Source organism: Ochotona curzoniae, unplaced genomic scaffold, assembly GCF_017591425.1.
Source record: "Ochotona curzoniae isolate NIBS_2020 unplaced genomic scaffold, NIBS_Ocur_1.0 scaffold_3208, whole genome shotgun sequence".
Lineage (NCBI taxonomy): Eukaryota > Metazoa > Chordata > Mammalia > Lagomorpha > Ochotonidae > Ochotona > Ochotona curzoniae.
The window spans coordinates 55594507-55610228 of record NW_024467106.1 but is presented as its reverse complement, the minus strand read 5'-3'; the positions used below and the strand labels follow the sequence as shown (position 1 = coordinate 55610228).

The 15722-nt window shown below is 47.3% G+C and overlaps 1 long non-coding RNA gene across 1 annotated transcript; it reads right to left on the bottom strand.

Annotated features, from left to right (window-relative positions):
• Positions 1-369: 369 nt before the first annotated feature.
• On the bottom strand, positions 370-11462 carry LOC121144872. The gene is made up of 3 exons (XR_005881919.1): positions 11442-11462; positions 3243-3247; positions 370-491 (listed from the first exon to the last, which is right to left on the bottom strand). It is a non-coding gene; the product is annotated as an uncharacterized LOC121144872 (long non-coding RNA).
• Positions 11463-15722: the final 4260 nt, after the last annotated feature.

Below are 15722 nucleotides of genomic sequence, written 5' to 3'. Positions count from 1 at the left end.
GGAGTAGGAGTGGCCTAGAAGGGAAATAATGGGTTCCTCCTTCTTGGGTTACCACTCCCACTAGAGAGCACCAAAACCAGGACAGGGGCAGGGGTGGCTAGACAGAAAGGTATCCAATAACATGTGTGGGCTGGGTTGTGGAGCTGCTTGGATTGAACTAGGCTTCAATGCCCATGGACGCGTATAAGAGCTGAATGGGATGTGGGACAGACTGGACTAGTCTGCTGCACATACAGGCAAGCGCAGGGAACCAGGATGGGGGTGGGCCTGGTGGGGGTTATTTTGGGTTGCTTCAACTAGGCCCATTGGTTTATGTGAGCACTGAGTGTATGCTGGGCAGAATCAGGCTGGACTGTGACACCCATTGGTTCCAGTGGAAGTCAGGGTTGGAAACAGAACTGACCCAGCAATTGCAATCAACAGCTGATTGGGGCAATGGACTGTACCCGGCCCTGTACTTGCAAAAACACACCACAATCTGGTCTGGGGATCTCCCCAATCTAAATGCTGGACTCAGAACCCTAGCCATGAAAAGACAGAGGACAGAACAAGTCAATCAATCACCTCAACCATATGTTGGCAGAGAAAAACTGGGCAAACGGAGACTGTAAGATGGACTATGTCAATCAGTGGATTCTTTAGTGATACTTGGAATGGTGAGATTGGCAGCAATTCACAACTGTTCAACTATCAAAACCACTGGAGCAAGACCCTTGGAACATGCCCCACATCAGGGACCTGGGATGGGTGGGAGACTGGGTGGGGCTTTTCCCTTTATCTCCCCCATTATCCCAGATACAAGAAAAAAATTTGGAAATAATAGTCTTACCCACTTTCCTGTAGCCCTTGAACCCTTTTGCCCTAATTAGCTATGAAAAGATTGTCAAAAATAAAGAGAAAATGGAGTACAAAAAAGAGGAAACAACAACAACAAATATTTGAATGCAAAGATTTTGAATTCTGTGCACACAAGAGGGGACTTTGAAAAAGTTCTTTGGGGCCAGGCAGGATGGCCTAGTGGCTAAAGTCCTCACCTTGAAAGCACCGGGATCCCATATGGGCACTGGTTCTAATCCTTGCAGCCTCGCTTCCCATCCAGCTCTCTGCTTGTGGCCTGGGAAAGCAGTTGAGGACGGCCCAAAGCTTTGGGACCTTGCACCCGTGTGGGAGACTTGGAGGAAATTCCTGGCTCCTGGCTTTGGGCTGGCACAGTACCAGCCATTGCACTCACTTGGGGAGTGAATCATCAGATGGAGGATCTTCCTCTCTGTCTCTCTTTCTTTCTGTATAGCTGACTTTGTAATGAAACTAAAAATAAATCTTAAAAAAAAAAAACCGAAAAAGTTCTTTGGAAAATACATAGTGTGGGAAGAAAGGCATAGATTTCCAAATGTTTTTGCACCAAAATAAATGAATTCTATTTTCCATAAACTTTCTGAAATACATATAGTATGTTTAAATATATATATGTGTGTATGGCAAAGGCAAAATATTCTACAAGTCAGATCGGAAGAATGTAACTGAAGCATAAACTAATGGTTGCTTTTCCAGCACAAGAGAAGGAAGGCTGGCCACACGGTACTTGATGACAGAGCTGTTTGTGTGTCCTATTTTGATTCTTCTGTCAAAGGGACATCTGTGCTCCTAGGTTTATTGCGGCGCCACTCACAATATCCAGGAAATGAAAACAATATGAGCGTCCAACACCTGATAAATGGACAAAGAACATGTGGTCCACATACACAATGGAATATTACTCAGCCATAAGGGGAATGAAATCTTGTCATTTGCATCCTTGTGGATGGAATCAGAGAGTGCTAAGTTAAGCAATCTTAGCCAAGCACAGACAGACAGATGTCACAACATCTCATGTGTGGAGACTAAATATCCATACACAGATGATCTCATAGAAGTTAAAATTGTAATTGTGGTGACCAGAGGGGCAGGAGGGAAGTGAAGAGGCTGGACGCAGTGATCTCAGCCTTCGTCATCCTTTCCTGGTGCCGCTCCTTGCCCTGACCTTTCCCTTTAGTTGCCCCCCATTGCTCTGCTTCCTTTACACACTCTCATTGAATAAGTGTCCCCAGAGCGCCCTCTTACTCTGCCAGGGGTGTGAGACTCAGAGTTTCTCAGCCAAAGTCCACAAAGAGACTTGAAACCCAGCACTTGCAAATGCTCATCCAAAGGCTTTCCTAGACATAGTGACTTGAGCTTTCAAACAGATGGAGAACAGGAAGGGGAGGAATGCACACAAGATGCAAATGAGACCCAAGCCTGCAGAACACAGATGCTGAGCTCCTGTATTTAGAAACTGCCTATTGGCCAACTTCACCTGAATGTCCCACGGGCTCCTCCAACTTAACCTAGCTAAAGTTGAAACCTGATCCCCATGCAGGTCCCCATTTTTGTTTTCTTTCTTCCCTGTGGCATTACTGTTCACCCTGCTTCAAGCAAAAACCTTGGGCATTATTTCATTTACTAAGCTACTCCTGCCTCTTACACCCAACCAGTCATGGCTTACCCCTGGTCTTTAGTCCTTCAATGTCTGGAACCATTGCCACAGTTTCCTGTAGTTGTTACTCACTCAGTTCATGTTTCCATGATTACCCAAGGGCAATTTCACACAAGAATGTTTGGTCGGTTCCTTCCTCTGCTCACTCTCTGGGTGAGTGGAGACTCTGAGGTTGACAGTGTCAGCCAATGGACATTGGAAGGGATTCCTTATCCACAGATCAGTGAGGCTGACAGTGTTTCAGAGCTATCGCATCCACTTGGGCAGAACCCTTGGAGTATGTGCCACATTGGGACCCTGGATTGATACTGGTGTTTATTCCTCATGCCTGGGTACTGGGGTGGTTGGGAGGCTGGGTATGACTTCTTCCCCTATCTCCCTCCTCCACACAGAAACGAGAAGAAGAAACGGAAAGTTTGGAAACCATGATCACAACCACTTTTGTCCAACCCTGAATCTTCTCCACCCTGATCAACTATGTAAACACCATCTAAATTAAAACTGAAAGTAAAAAAAAAAAAAAATCCCCAATGATTCTCCATTGCTCACAGAAAAAGAAAAGAAAGAAAGAAAAAGAAAAAAATGAAGAAGTTCCATTGCTTTTCAGCACTCGGTGCGTTTGGTCAGCAACACAGAATCCTAATGGCTTCTGAAACATACTTCCCACACTGCTTTGCACCTGTTGCTTCTCTCCCTCCCTTTCCTTCTCCGCATGCAGTCCATCAGGCACACCTCCTCCCCCTCTAGGGCTGCCTCTTCTGTGATGCCTTGCCAATTCCACAGAGACAGACCAGGCTCCTGGGAACCCGCTTTTCGCTAGAGATTCCCCCACTTGGTGACCACTTCATGGCCCTGTTTGGCTACATTTTCATTTCATGCTGGAGTGAAGCTCTACATCCTTTCATGGTTGACACCCAGCAGTGACCTTGCTCTTCATGCAAGCAATCAAAGCTGGAGCAATGGAGGGAACAAAAGGGAAGGGAAGTCTGTGTGCTGAGGTCTGAGCCTCCTGGTCTCCCCATGGCACGGAGGTAGGAGAATTGCAAAGCTCACTCCATGCCTTGCACCAGCAGCATGGTTTCACCTTTCACCTCTGGGGCTGTGAGGTTTGAGCCACAGAACACTATGATATAGTGATCCTGTTCTGGGAGCTGTCTACTTTTCTAGGCTTCTTTTCAAATGCTTCCTCCTCAGAGGTTGGCACCATGCCAAGAAGTATGCAAATTCTCTGTCAATGTGAAGTAGAATTTCCTTTTGTTGTTAACAATCAGCTTATTGAATGATTGTCCAAATAATGACCTGGAGAGAGGTATCTTCTAACAATTCTTACAAAGATAGCTCACCGTGCTTCTGAGTACACACACCACAGGCTACTTCTGAGTAAACACACAGCAGTGCTCACTGCCGGCCAGTTGATGGTCGGGAAGATCCTGGGGCAGCAGCACTGGACCTGCCTGCGGTGCTGTGTGCCAGACACTGGGCAATGCCATCGCTGTAGACTGTATGTGGCTCATCATTCCAGGTCATGGCCACAGCTACAGAGTGGATCAGGGAGCTTGCTTGTTCTTGGCAGATCCTGGCTCAAGTCCAAATGATGAAGGGGCAGGCTGCTCTCACCTCCGGGGCGCACGTTGCCCTCCAACCCCGTTTCTGCCCTCCTTGCACTTTTCCTTCCGGGAAGATTTTTCTACTTTGTGCTCACCTCGCACAAGATCGTGCTTAACACACATACACAACCCCAATGTGGCTCCTGTTACTGTCTGTCCTTTCACATCCAGGATGTCAGGTAACTAGGCCCTGTCACTTGGTTACTACGTGGTGGAGCCCAAAGTTGAGCCCAAGCAGATGCTGGCTGTTCAAATCCTTTCCATTCATTTCAACAAAACTAGTGTTAAGGGCCTGGTGCGGTAGCCTAGTGGCAAAATCCTCACCTTGCATGTGCTGGGATTCCATATGGGCGCCGGTTCTAATCCTGGAGGCCCTGCTTCCCATCTGGCTTCCTGCTTGTGGCCTGGGAAAGCAGTTGAGGCCCAATGTCTTGGGATCCTGCACCTGCATGGGAGACTGGGAAGAGGCTCTGGCTCTGGGCTCCTGGCTTCAGATCAGCTCAGATCCATTGCGGCCACTTGGGAAGTGAATCAATGGACGGAAGATCTTCCTCTCTGTCTCTTCTCTCTGTATATCTGACTTTCCAATAAAAAAATAAATAAATCCTTAAACAACAATAACAACAGCAACAGCAACACCAATGACAAAACTAGTGCGGTGCTCCTTGAGCTTAGATGGGATTGGGTCCTGATAAACCCACCTCAAGCTGAAAGTTGCATAGGTGGAAAAACATGAAGTCCACTCTCCCTAGCAGGCATCAGAGCTTAGCAACACGGCGCCCTCTCCCCCCAGAGGCCTCATTTTCCCCCTCGTGACTGTGACCTTGAGTTGTCCCTGAAGCCCCATTCCCTGTCACGGCCTAACATTGCCAGAGAGGACCAGACCACACAGTGCTAGCCCAGGACAAAATTTCAGCTCAACACTGCAGTCTCCACTAGCTGTGTGTTGTTACGCACCATCTGGAAGGTGATGAAACCACTGTAAGCCAGGGCTGCTTGGGGCAATACATGATGTGAACAACCTGGATTAACAGCAAGTGGTGAGGCCAAGGAAGAGGTCAGGGGCTACTTGGCTACTTGGTGGGTCTTGTTTAAGTCTGCTGCAAAGGGTTCCCCAGACCCGGAAGGGTTAGTGCCGGTGAGCATGGTACAGGTGGGACATGCAGAGGTTAGGAGCCTCTGAGCACCCTGTAGCCTCTCATGATGGGGCAGGCAGGGCCAGCAGCACTAAACATGCTTGGAGTCCAGTTCTGAACTAGCCTGCACATGGTGTGCAGCTTCCTCTGCCTTGAGGGGCCCAGCAGAACACTGTGGGCAGGCAGAGAGACTTCAGTGTCTCAGTAGCTATGTTTGATGCGGATCCTCATCCCTGCATACCTTGGGTGGCTTGTGAGCAAACAAGCCAATGAACAGTAATTGGTCCTGTATCAAATTCTCCAAAAACATTCTTACAGGAGCTGGGTTCACATTTCAACCCCCTGCCATATCCGGGCCTCTTTCCTTGGGTCTCTGCTCAATCTGGCCAGCTCCCGGCACTGGTGATGGAGTCGCTCTCTGCCAGGTTCTCCTGGCCCCACTTCTCTTCATGCTCTTGAGCACTGCTCTGGCCCCAGTCACCCCTCATCGTGCCTTTTCCTGTAGATCCAGACATTCCACACCAAACGCAATGAGAGCTTCCAAACCTGTATCTGCAGCCTCACCCTCTCATCCAAATGGCGCTTTCATTTCCACTTGCCACCTGGGCGTTATGCATGATTCACTCCTCGGTTACAAACAGCAGATACTGAAAAGCGTTGTTAAGTTGCTCCTATGCTCCAAGCAATTAACTGAAAGGTTAAGCAAATAATAAGGGGCTGGTGTGGTGGCATAGTGGGTAAAGCCACCACATACAATACTGCCATCTCATGCAGGCTTCTAGCTGCTCTGCTTCCCATCTGGCTCCCTGCCAATGATCTGGGCAATGCAACAGAAAATGGCCCTCATGCCTGGACCCCTGCTACTCACATGGGAGACCCAGAAGAAATTCCTGGCTTCTAGCTTTAGTATGACTCAGGCCTGGCTGTTCCAGCCATCTGGTAAGTGACCCAGTGATGGAAGATCTGTCTCTCCTTTTCTCTGTAACTCTGACTTTAAAATAAATAAATCTTAGGGGAAAAAAAAAGAGCAACAAAAAACCAAACGCGACACATTGGACCCCATACCTGCTATGATTCATCTAGAACTTGTTATACTGCCACCAGACTCGAGAAAGCAATGATCGTTGAAAAGATACACAACTTGGAGACAGGGTGCCTGGATTCAATTTCTGCCTCCAGCTGCAGATCCCAGCTTCCTACTAATGTAACGAAGCTTAGAGACAGCTGCTGATGGCTCAGGTACTCTGGTCCCTGCCAACTACTTGGGAGAACTGGATTGGGTTCTGGGCTGCCAGCTTTGGCCTTGCCCACCTATAACTGTTGTGGACACTTAGGGAGTGAGCCAGAGAACGTTTTCTGTCTCTCTGCCTCTCACATTAATAAACTTAAATAACCACACAATGTTTATGATTTGCTATTTCACTTCTAGGAGTTTGCCTCATAGAAATACTAGCCCAAGTCCTGAATACACATGTCCAAACATATTCATGTATAGCAACAATAAAGGAAAAAATCTGTAGGGGAAATGGTGAATTATGGCATATTTACTCTATGGAAGCAGTATGTACTCATTGCAGGAATGAGGCACATGTGTAAGAATAGTTACAAAAAAGATTTTGTGCAAAATACGTGTAGGGAAAAAAAAGCACAAGGTTTTTTTGCATCGTCATCTCATTTTGGGGTATATGAAGACATTTAAAAATTTTCATGGAAAATGAGATTAAAATATAAATCCATTTGGTTCCAAAAGTTTTAAAATCCTTGCATATGTGTGGCCTTCAAGACGTGCACAGAAAATGCATATTCTAGAAGATAATCTTCCTGGATTTCAAAAATTTTTTTCTACACCAAACTCATCTTTTAATTTCATTTTGCTACATACTTCTGGAAGCATCAGTGTATTAGGAAGAAAGTATGCATAGGAATATAAAGCAAAGCTTAGACCACGATAACTGACATAGCATCTTGGGACCAAACTGAGTATAAGAGACAGGGAAGAGATGCCAGGATCTCCTTTGAAATGGCACTGTATGCAAACACCTGTGTCCAGGACACAACACACCCCCATCCTTGGGATAGATGCTCAGATCTGTACATAGAAGGATATAAGATGACATACTATTCACATATAACAGACACACATCTTTATACATGCTTTAAGTCATCACTAGATTATTAAAAATATATAACACAATGTAAATACTACGTAAAAAAAATAGTTATACTGCGGTGGGCATTTGGTGTAGCAGTAAGAAGCTGCTTAGGTCATCCCATTCTGTGTCCAAGTGCCTGGGGTGAAGTTCTGGTACCACTTCTGACTTCAGCTCTCTGCAATGGATCACAGAGGCAGCAGGTGATGGCTCATGAACTTGGGTCTCTGCCACCCACATGGGAGACCTGGATTGAGTTCTGGGCTCCTGGCTTCACCCTGGCCCAGTTTTGGCTGTTATACTCTTTTTTTTTGGGGGGGGGGAGTGAACCAGAGGATGGAAGATCTTTGTTTCTTGCAAATAGAATAAAAACATATACTTGTTCTATTATACTATTTAGGGGATAAGAACAAGGAAAAAATGCATATGGTTAGCACACGTTTTTTCTCCTGAATATTTTCTTTGTTTTTAAAGATTCATTTACTTATTTGACAGTCAGAGTTACAGAGAGAGGGAGAGAAAGAAACCTTCCAGCAGCTGGCTCACTCCCCAGGTGCTTAAAGTGGCCAGGGCTGGGCCAGGCTAAAGACAGGAACCAGGAGCTTCTTCCAGGTCTCCCATATGATTGTAGGGGCCCAAGGACTTGGGCCACAATTGGCTACTTTTCCCAGGCAGCAAGGAGCTGAATCAGAAGTAAAACAGTTGGGACACAAATCAGCGCCCATAAAGCTACTGGCATTGTGGCGGCAGTTACACCACAGTGCTGGTCCCCATTCCTGAATATTTTCAGCTTGTGGTTGGAGTCTGAAGGTGTGGAACCCACAGCCACCCTCACTGGAAAGTATTGGCTCCAAAGAGGTCTCATGAGGGCGTCTGCACCCCAAGATCCCTGAGAAGCTACTGGAAGGTTTGGGTGCTGAAAAACAGGTGGGCACTAGGGCCTGCCATGGAAGGATTTTCCTGGCTGCGTCCAGAGCAACTGCCGGGATCAGGGACAGGAGAGATGGGGCCACTCAAGATAATCCGCCGCAACGTAGAGATTAGCAGTTTAGTGGTATAGGCAGGGTAAAATGTGGGGGTGAGACAGGGGTTTTCAAACCAAGAAATGTTGAAGAAAGTTTCATTTTTGGCTGTGTCCCTCAGAAGCCACACTAGAGATAGAACCATGCATCAACAGGAAATTAGATATCAGAATGCCCAGACTGGATTGTCGGAGCTGATCAACAGCTCCCTCCCTCCCAGCAATGCTGGTTCCGTGAGCCCAGTGTCCATGGTAACCCCCAAACCAGGCAGATCATGAGGAACAAACATGCAGAGAGGGTCTGGGGGCTGAGTCACACACAGAAAACAGGAAACAGGATTGCCAAGTTAAAACGTTTTTCCTGTTTTCAGGAAAGGAAATCATGCTGTGTGCACCCACCGTTTCAGCTGCAGATGGTCTCTACGTGGTCTGGTGCCTCCTCTCTGCTGTGGTCTCTGCTAGGCCTGCCACAGGATCACTCCCCAGCTCTGGACCAGAATGCATTAAGTCCTAGGAGACCTGCCTGGGCATGGAGAAAACCACTTGAAAGGATTGGTTTGTTTTCATATCTTGCTCTGTCCTGCCCACTCTCAACTATTCCACCCCGGGCATATCCCAGAATGATAAGCAAGATGAGTTTGTAAACATTCTCAGAGGGCCTGATGTGATGGCTCAGTTAGATAATCCCCCGTCTGCAAGCGCCAGCACTGGCATCCCATGTGAATGCTAGTTCATGTCTCCGCTGCTCCACTTCCCATCCAGCTCTTGACCTAGGAAGGCAGTGGAGGATGGAGCAAGTCCTTGGGACCACGCACACCCTTGTGGGAGACCTAGAAGAGGTTTCTGGCTCCTGGCTCCTGGTTGTGGATAGAATTGGCTCAGTTCTGGCTGTTGCAGCCTCTTGGGGAGTGAACCAGCAGTGGTAGAAGATCTTTATCTTCCTCTCGCTGTAAAATCTCATTTGCCTTTCCACAGGAAATAAAATAAATTAAAAAAATAACACTCCCCCCCCAAAGAAATAACAACCCACGATGCCCCTCTCTCTCTCACTCCCAGCTCTGCAGCTCCAGCTCTCTGGTGCATGCCTGAGAAGGCCCACAGCTGCAGCTCTTCCCCTATGAAAAGCCTTCAGTGGCTTCTAACCCCAGGCCAAGAACCCCTGCAAGTGGGTACTGGTGGTCCACTTGCGGCCCCACTCCTTGCAGATTTAACAGTAAAGAATAGGCAACTACGCTGGCACACTGGTGTAGTTAATGGAATTGGCATTTACTAGGCCCAGAATGCCTGTCAGCTATTGGCTGCTTTTCTCCCAGCAGTGCAACACTTGCCTGGATACAAGGCAGCCGAAGCAGCTGCCTACAGTTGGAGTCTTACTGTGACTTAAATCAAGGATGAACTGCCTTATTTTTGATCATGCCAGGGGCTCTGCTGACAATCTGGTGAAATCTGGAGCCCCCTTTTCAGAAGAATGCTTTTAAATGCATATGATAAAATATGTACGACTACCAACTTGTATTAAAATGTAATTGGAGAGGTACGAACTGTGAGAGTACTGTTAAGAAGGTCCTTGCTGCTATGTTCAATAATAGACTAGAATGGCAAATAATTGCCATTGTTGCAAAGCAGTTCACAGGAATGATCTCAGATACTTGGAACAACTGAAACAGACGATACGTGTGATTTCAGTAAAATCACAGCTGCTGCAGTACCAGCTACTTTGTTCACGAGTGAATGAAATACAGCCTTTGAGCGGAAGTGAGTAACCGCAGAACATTCTTCCACATCCAAGTTCAATACTGCTTGACTCTCAGTCACAGGGAGACTGATGCGTGTGTAGATGAAGAACAAGGTTCCAGAACTCAGATCTGGGGCATATTGGCCTCAGGAGGTTGAACAAAAGAGACTGAAACAACATGTGGGTGAGGCAGGCCAGCCAGCATAGGGAGGATTCCGGAAGCCAGAACAAGAGAGAACCCAGAGATTTGCTCTATCTACCCTCTCTCTCCCCAGGGAGCACCACGCATACTACCTAGGTTCCTCTCTCTGGAGTGTTTCATTCATTCATTCACGTATTCAGTGGGTATTTCCAACCCTAATATTACACCAAACAGGCATATCCTGGTGCTGAGAACATAGCTATGTGACCACGTGCTCCAAGCCAGGTGCTTGGTAGTCACTATCTGAATCCTCACGGCAGTCCCATCACCTCTGCAGTAGTGCTACCTCTCAGCAGATGGCATCCAGGCAGGAAAGGGTTAAAGGCTGGGGACTGAATATGGACTTGGCTCGGAGGTCTACCTCTTCACCACTCTGCTACAAGCAAGACCAAGGCCTGGTGCAGACTGGAGAGCGAGAGAAAGAGAGAGGTCTTCCATCTGCGGGTCTCCCCACATGGCTTCAAAGGCTGAGGCTGGGCCAAGTCAAAGCTGGGAGCTAGCAGCTCTATTTTCTTGACTGGCAGGGACCTAGGCACTTGAGCCATCACCTACTATTTTCCCAGGTGTGCCAGCTGGGAGCTGGATCAGAAATGGAGCACGGCATGGGCAATCACTCCCACTGAGAGCACCAAAACCAGGATAGGGGCAGGGGTGGCTAGACAGAAACGCACCTGTCAGCATGTGTGTGGGTGGATAGTAGGTTGATTGGATTGGACTTGGCTTCAATGCCCACTGACAAGTACGAGATCTGAATGGGATGAGGGACAGACTGGACTAGTCTGTGGTACATACTGGCATGCATGGGAACCAGGGTAGGGAGCAGGCCTAGTGTGGGTTATGGGGAGTCACCCCAACTAGGCTGCAACTCCCAGTGGTTTGTGCAAGGACCTAGTATGAAGTGGGCAGGATCGAGCTGGACTACAACACCCATTGGTTCAAGTGGAAGACAGGGCTGGAAAGAGATCTGATCTAGCAATTGCAACGACCAGCATGAGCATAAGCTGATTGGGGCAACAAATGGTGCCGGACCCTGTACTGGCAAACTCACACAAGAATCAGGTCTGGGATCATCTTAGACAAAGTTTCTTTGGAGATCCCTCCAACTGAACTGCCTATCTCAGAACCCCAACCATGAAGAGACTGTGTCAGCCAGTGGATTCTGAATAGGTTTCATTGTGCTTGTAACAGTGAGACTGGCAGCAATTCAGAACTGTTGCACTATCGAGACTGCTTGAGCAGGACCCTCGGAGCATGCCTCACATCAGAGACCTGGGATGTGTTGGAGGCTGGGTGGGGCTTTTCTCTTTGTTTCTCCCCTGATTCCAGATACAGGGGAAAAAATGATATTAATGTAGAAACAATGGTATTACCCACTTTCACCCTGTAGCCCTTGACCCTTTGTACCCTAATCAACTAAGTAAGATTATTAAAAAAAAAAAAAACATTAAAAAAAAAAGCAATGGAGCACGGGGGCCCGGCGCGATGGCCTAGAGGCTAAAGTCTTCACCTTGAATGTGCCACGATCCCATATGGGCACTGCTTCTAATCCTGGCAGCTCTACTTCCCAACCAGCTCCCTGCTTGTGGCCTGGGAAAGCAATTGGGGATGACCCAAAACCTTGGGACCCAGTACCCATGTGGGAGACCTGCAGGAAGTTCCTGGCTCCTGGTTTCAAATAGGTACAGCACCGGCTGTTGTGGTTACTTGGGAAGTGAATCATTGGACGGAAGATCTTCCTCTCTGTCTTTGTCTCTTCTTTGTACATCTGGCTTTGCAATAAAAATAAGATAAATCTTAAAAAAAAAAAAAAAAGAAAAAAGAAACGGAGCAACTGGACCCTGAACTTGTACCCCAACAAGGGATTTTGGCATTGCCACAGTCCTGTACCCTCTCCCTCAAAGCTGTTTCTATTAAAAATGAAGTATTTCCAGAATTGCGTGTCATTCTTGTGCAGAGGCCATGCTAAAAGCATTTACAATTTTTATTTTAGTTCTTCGAAAGTTAGACAGAAATACACATATATGGAGATAGAAAGACAGACTGTTAGAGATATATTAACATAAGAGGCATAACATTAACATAACAGAACTGAATGTTTATTATTGTAGCAGGGCAGCCATCGTCTTGCAGGATAATGCGCCAAAACAAAGAAAGTGAGAGTTTTTATACTTCTACAAAAACATAGTGCAAGTGGTGGGAAAGCAGGTGCACAGAGCACAGATTAGCTGAGTTCCCACAAGGTCAGAGTAGCTCATAAGAGTTGCAAGCCAAGGGTGAGTAAGTAGCTCTCCTGTGGGAAGAAAACAATCAGGCAACACGCCAAGAAGCAACAAACTATCAGACTCTGGGGTCAGGTGCTTCCAGGACTCCAGGCTTATGTACAGTCTTGCATGTATGTGAAGTGTCCTCTGCTTCATGGCTCTCTTGGTATGTCTTCCAGGCATCCGCATCAATAGACATGGAGAAATCTGTCTTCTGCCCCTCTCTCCAAATGCCCACTGCTACTGGGGTGGGCCTGTGTCCAAGCTAGGAGCTAGGACCTCCATTTGGCTCTGCGACCTGGGTGGAGGGGTTCCAACCACCGGGGCCGTCCCTTGCTGCCTCCCAGGGCACATATGATCAGAACTTCAGCCTTCTAATAGGCGGGGTGGGGCTCTTAACCACTACATCAGGTGTCTGCTCCCGGTGTGTGTTTTGAAGTCATCACTCAGGCTGCTGAACTGAGAGCAGGCTGACTCAACCCATCTCTTTTCATTAGCTGCACCGCCAGGGCCACCTTCTGCTTTGGATTAACTCAAGCTCGCCTAATCAGTTCTAAATGCCAGCCCTGTCTGGCGTGGTTACTCATACTTCTTGCCTTGTACCAGCTTTCATTTATCTTTATTTTGACCCAAATCACTGAACTTTATCCTTGGAAGAGCTGGTGGATTCCAGTGAGGCCTTGCTGCTCTCCAAAAACTTCTCATTCTGATTTGTTATCATACTTCTGCTTCTTTGGAAAAATGAATTGCATGCATCTTTACATTTTTGAAATTTTTGTACACTTCCAGTCTGGCAGCTCTCACAGATGTTGGAAAAAAACAATGCTCTGACAGTGCAATATTATTTTATTGTATTTTGTTAACCCCTGTCACTCAAAACAGGAAGCTGGGTAGAATTCAGGTGGCTGGAAGAATAAAGTGGCACAGTGATTTACTTATGTCAGACTGGAGGAGGTCATTAGCATTTATTGAAATCAAATGTCAACACGGTAACTGATCTTTCCAGAACCTGGCCTGCATCAGGAGCCCGGAAAGGTGGCTACGGGATAGGCATAGTCCTGGAGACTGCTCTTGTTTCAATCACGGGAGATAACACAGCAGGGGGAAAAGATGCGTGTGGAAGAGAAAGCTTGCTCCTGCTCAGGACAGCCTGGCTGCCAAGCTTGCTGGGTGACTGACTCTCTGAGCTGACTCATGGTCCAATTCCTGAACTTGCCCTTGGTTCCCTCTGGTCTTCTGTTGAATTTGGAGACAGATTTGGGAGGGCAGGGAGCCCTGCAAGCTCTCTGGGATTCCCTTATCTCTGTCCTGTGTGGCCTTTACCTGTCTCCAGTTCCGTGAAGCCTGTTTGTCTCTGATGCGGGGGATGTGGACAGAAGGAGCGCCTTCAATGTGTTCTCATATCCTGCAAGGACAATTGCCGTGTACACATCAGCTACTGTTGCTCCCAGCCTGTGTGGTTCATTCGCTCCTCACATCTGCAGCCTGTTTCGACTCCACTTTCCAGATGGAAAAGCAAGTCTCCCCTCCCTCCTGACCAAGTTAGGTGAAAGGTCAAAGGGTGGAGCACCTCACCTCCAAGGACCTGGCTCCTGTGTTCTGATAGCGCCACTGTGATTTGCTCTCCTGCTGTCTTCTCCATTGGGTTATACACTTGAAATAAAAAGACATTGTCCCGTGTGTCTGTGATTCCTATAGCATCCGCCACAGCCCCTTGCACACAGCAGGTGCACAATAGCTGTGTGATGGAGTGGTAATAAGGACACCTGCCCACTTCCCCCGACCCAGAAGTATATGTTAGTAAGCACTGTCATGGAAATGAATAGAAGGCAGAAGAAAGAATTAAGGAGACATTCCTCTCTCTAATGTGTTCTGAGGGAGGAAGGTGATATTTCTGTAGCGGGTCTCTGGCTCCAGGGGGCTCCCTCAGGTCTCAGAGTTCTTTGCTGTGCATTCCTGGCTGCATGGGGTTGAAATCCAAATCCCCTTTTGTGGATTAGGGCACCCTGCATGCTGGCAAGTGATAGCAGCTTGGTTGCCTAGAGATGATGTGCCTTATTAATCTGGTATCAAGCTGGGCAAGCCTGACTGACATCCTGGTCTGGGAGAGACTGGCTGTCTACCAAGGGCTGGGAAAGGGCTGGAGAGTATTGTGTTATGGGTATGTAAGTGACATTAAGATGGCCATTTTATGGTAACGACTGTCCTAGAAAGTGTTAGAAATGTGTCTCTAGGGCTGGTATGGTGGCTCAACAGACTAATCCTCCACTTTGCAGTGCCAGCATCCCATAGGGGTGCTAGTTCTAGTTCTGTCTGCTTCACTTCCCATCCAGCTCCCTGTTTATTGCCTGAGAAAAGCAGTGGAAGATGGCCAAAGTCTTTGGCCCCTGTGCCTAGATGGAAGGCCCAGAAGAAACTTGTGGTTCCTGGCTTTGGATCAGCTCAGCTGCAATCACTGAAGCCACTTGGGGACAGAAGATCTATCCTTTTCTCTGTCTCAGTTTCTCTGTGTAAACCTGCCTTTCCAATAATAATAATAATAATAATAATAATAATAAAAAAATAGATCTTGAAAAAAGTAACGTAATTCCATATTAAAAATGATTTGTTTGTTTGATAGCCAGAGTGACAGAAAGAGGAGAGAGAGAATTTCCATATGCCAGGTGGCTGCAGCAGCCAGGTCTAGTTCAACCAAAGCCAAGGGGCAGAGGCCTAAGAACTTGGGTCATCTTCTGTTGCTTTCCCAGGTGCATTCTCAGGGCGCAGGATGTGAAATCAAGCAGGCAGGACTTGACCTAGTGCTCTGATGGGAGACGTTGCTGTTGTAGTTGGCAGCTGAGCCTGTTGTGCCACAACACTGGGCTCTTCATTTTGTTGATAGGTTTGATGCATTTTCATGTCCTTTTAGAAAATATCTTCCTTTGTTTTGTTTGCTTTAGAACTTTACAAAAAGGGTACCATCTTGGAGCTGGCACTTTGACTCGGCCAGCAAATCCTCTACCTCCAAGTGCCAGCATCCCATATGGGCCTTGGTTCATAACCCAGCTGCTCTATCTCCAATCCAGCTCTCTTATTATGGCCTGGAAAAGCAGTGGAGG